The 4114-nt window shown below is 45.5% G+C and overlaps 1 pseudogene across 1 annotated transcript; it reads left to right on the top strand.

The window, feature by feature from the left end:
• The first annotated feature begins 1366 nt into the window (after nt 1–1366).
• Nucleotides 1367–3880, top strand: LOC104596502 (LEAF RUST 10 DISEASE-RESISTANCE LOCUS RECEPTOR-LIKE PROTEIN KINASE-like 1.5 pseudogene; annotated as a pseudogene). Its single transcript, XR_016083428.1, has one exon. The product of XR_016083428.1 is annotated as an LEAF RUST 10 DISEASE-RESISTANCE LOCUS RECEPTOR-LIKE PROTEIN KINASE-like 1.5 pseudogene (transcript).
• The last annotated feature ends 234 nt before the right edge of the window (nt 3881–4114 follow it).

Below are 4114 nucleotides of genomic sequence, written 5' to 3'. Positions count from 1 at the left end.
GTGTTCTCAGTTTTGGCCATCCCCCTCTCATTTCCTTTCATTGCTCTGCATTTATCTCCTCCTCTCATTTTCCTCCTAATATTTCTAATCAACCGGTACTCTGATTCCCTGTTTGCACAGTTGACCATCAGTAAAGCCACCACCACCGCAACAACCTCCATCAACGGTGGTTCATTTATCTTCCTCTCCTCTATCGTTTTGCCTTCAAAATCATTCTCCCCATTCTCTTTCTTATTCTCCCTTGATTCCTGCATACGTAGCAAGGCCTAGGCTATCAACAAAAACGCCCCAGCTCGCCCCTATTTCTTGATTCCTCCACTGGACAGACGCCTTGCTTTCCGCCTTCACCATTTAATTGTTCTTTTTTTTTTTCCTACAATCATTCTACTTGGATCTTGATGGTGTGCGATCTAGATATTTCTATTCGATCCAAATTTCGAAGGTTATTATTTACCCCCGATTCAGTTGGAGTTTCGTCGTGATCCCGATAAATTCGGGATCCGTTAGAGAGGCCTTTGGAGCAGGTTATGTGACGTTTCGGCTCATTAACTCCGAACTGTTACTTCAATTCTTTAATCCCAGATTGGAATGGTATCAAGGTGTTTCTACGCCGAGATGATTTTTTATGTCAAGGTGGCGGGATACTCGAGTTCCAAATATTACGAAATGGGTTCATTCGGCTGAATTGTCATCTCTCAAGCAGATCACATCTACGTATCCCCTTCTTACTAGATCGTGCCAAATCATCCTTCACCAGATCTCATTAGCTCATCCCTACCATCACTACCCCTTGCTATCAAACCGAACAGAGACCGTTGTGGAGGTCGTATCTCGGCTCAGGCTTTGTTAAATTTAAAGCTATCCGACTCTCACCGGCAAGCATCCTACATTCACATTGAACTAGGTCGTATCCTAGATGTTATTTCTTGGGATTTCTCTTCTCTGAATCAACACACTAACGTCGGCATCTAAGACTGTGAACTTCAACCTGAGTTCGCTGGCTCGGGTTCGAAAATCCATTTCCGGTAACTATTGGTGTCTAAGAATCGATTTCCCAATTCTAAGGCTGAGACCGTTAGTGCCGATGGAGAGAGAGAAGATAAAGGTGTAAGATAACTATTGGTGCTTCATCAATTGAGAGCTACGAGGCAAGCATCTGAATCGACAATTGAAATTGCGGATAACTGGTTTAGTACAACCCTTGTTCTTTTGTTTCCTCACCGAATTCATCAATTCACGTCCTCTGTCTTCTCATCAAGTCAATTCAGCTGCAGTAATTTTGATATTTTAAAAAATTTTAAAATGAACATGTCACTTTTTAAAAAATTTTAGAAACTATCATCACATAATAAGATAACTGACAGACTGTTAAGGGTAAAGATTAATTGACACTTTTTTGAAAATTGGGTACCTTTAAAAGTTTAACTATTAATACTAAAGTAGCGAAATTTTTTCAAAAAAAAAATAAGGAAATTGTGTGTTTTAGAGGCTGTTAGAACGGTGTAAGCATAGACTTCCACTGACTGAAACTGAAGCAGGTCTTAGCGTCTCATCTGTGATTGTGAGGAGTGTGGGTTGGGGCCCTAAAAGACTTGTCTTCTTCCCAGAAAGGCTCGATCAGAAAATTACGAAAATAGAGTTGAGATTTCAAAGCTCCGGTCTCTTTGTTTGACAGCTCCTTTGTCTTTATCCATCCTCTTCATGTGATCCTACCCCTCGAACCACGAGACCTTTCCCCTCTCTCCCCTCTTCACAGCTCCCAATCTGATGACAAAAGTAATCAATTAGACCCCTCCATGACTCCTCCTTACCCGCCTTCACAGTCGATCACCCTCACCGTCGTCTTTGTCTTTTTCCGACTGCTCGCCGTTGATCTGACCACCGCTCATGAATGTTTACGAACGTCGACAACTTGTCCGCCTTTCTCCTCTCCACCCTCGTTCCCTTTCTCTTCATCTCCCGGTTGTGGCCATCCCTCGTTCCAGATCAAATGCTCCCCTAATGGCTCGCTTATTTCCATTAATGACTTCACTTTCCATATCTTTCATCTCGACCACAACTCCAGAACTCTCACCCTCTATCCCGAGACCCCCTCCGTTCATAACCTAACCCACGGTTCCTGCCCTTCCACTTCCCTTTCTGACCCTCCAATCAATCTCACGGGTTCTCCATTCCGATTCTCCGGCGCTTTGTGTTCTCGGTTTTCTGATCTGCCGCAGTGCGACAACTCCAATCTCCAAAATTGCATTAGTTGTTCCTGGGATTGCAAGCTACTCGGGAGACCATTTCAACTTTTAAAACACTGCTGCGTGAAGTCCAGTGACTCTAAACAGGGATGCAATACCCGTGGTGATTTATGTAAATTCCTTCTACAAAATCAAATCCAGATCCAGTGGGATGAAAGAAACGACACGTATTTCTCTAAGTGCAAGGATTGCCGGTCCAAGAAGAATGGCGTATGTGGGTTTAACCTTTCTGACGCTCTAAAGCCATTCCTCTGTTTAATCCCCAATTCACCCACACCACTGTCGCCGCCATGGATTCTTCGAGATAACCCCAACCGGATCGTTCTACTGTGTGCTCTTTTCATCTTTACGTGCCTGTTGCTTGTTGTCGCAGTTGCATTATTGATCCTTCGCTATAGGGTATTGAAATCATCGAAAAATGAACAAGACTCAACTACTCTGTTTCTCCACCGACACGGATCAGCAAATCTCCTCCCACCGATGTTCAGTTACGAAGAACTCGAATCCTCCACGAATCGGTTCCACCCAAGAAACAAGATTGGTAATGGTGGATTTGGATCCGTATATCTCGGCCAGCTCTATGACGGGCTGGTTGTAGCCGTAAAGAAGCTGCACGGGCAACACGCTGCAACCACCGCAGCGGGCCGAGCCGCTTTAACGAAGTCCTTCTGTAATGAGATTCTAATACTGTCTTCGATCAATCACCCAAACCTCGTGAAACTTCACGGGTACTGCAGCGATCCGAGAGGGCTACTACTCGTCTACGACTACGTGCCTAACGGAACCCTCGCCGACCATCTCCATGGCTCGAAGAGCTTGTATAGAAAAGCGTCGTTAACATGGCAGGTGAGAGTCGATATAGCATTGCAGACGGCATTGGCGCTCGAATACCTTCACTTCACGGTCCAACCGGCTATCGTCCACAGGGACATAACTTCGTCGAACATCTTCGTCGACAAAGAAATGAGAGTCAAGGTGGGGGATTTCGGGCTCTCGAGGCTTCTTGTCTTCCCTGAATCGTCGTCGTCTGAATATGTGTGGACGGGACCCCAGGGTACGCCGGGGTACTTGGATCCAGACTACCACAAGTCTTTCCAGCTAACAGAGAAGAGCGATGTCTATAGTTTCGGAGTAGTTTTGTTCGAGTTGATATCCGGGATGAAGGCGGTGGATCACAGCAGGGATAAGAGGGAGGTGGCGCTGGCGGATATGGTGGTGTCGAAGATTCAAGTGGGTGCGCTACATCTGGTGGTGGACCCGGTTTTGATACTGGAAGGGGAAACGATGAGCACCGTGAGTGCAGTGGCGGAGCTGGCGTTCCAATGTGTTGCCGCCGATAAGGACGACCGACCGGACGCCAAGGAGTTGGTGGCCGAGTTAAACCGTATTCGCAACCGTACACGTGGACATAGTGTTCCGAGTACCGTCGATCTGGATGCTTCCAAGGCCTGATCCGAACAGTTGGATTGGTCCCCGCATCCAGGATGGAGGGTTGGAGGTTGGTTGACCGTAGTTTTGGCTGTGTAGTATAAAATATAAACACGATATTTTACTTTTTCTTTTTCAAGTAAACAAATGCAGTAATAATGGCAATTAATAATACACGTAAGGCCTTCCGTGGTCTAACTGTCAAATCTAATGGTCTTCTCTCTCTCTCTTAAATGGTCCGGCCCAACATTAAATGGGAAAACAATAGAAAGCAATAGCCTTGACATATCAAAAAATTGGGTCGTATTTGCTATGGCCTATGGGGACCCGATTACCGGGGAAATCCGATACGCATCCAGCCTTGATTAATAATTTAAGACTGAGCATGAGATTTTGAAGGGATGCAAACGGATCGGACGGATAATATTGGATTCGAATGA

Source organism: Nelumbo nucifera, chromosome 3 (genome assembly GCF_055504915.1).
Source record: "Nelumbo nucifera cultivar China Antique chromosome 3, China Antique-T2T, whole genome shotgun sequence".
NCBI classification, from domain to species: Eukaryota; Viridiplantae; Streptophyta; class Magnoliopsida; order Proteales; family Nelumbonaceae; genus Nelumbo; species Nelumbo nucifera.
Note: the sequence above shows the minus strand (reverse complement) of the source record. Positions and strands in the feature narration are given on the sequence as shown.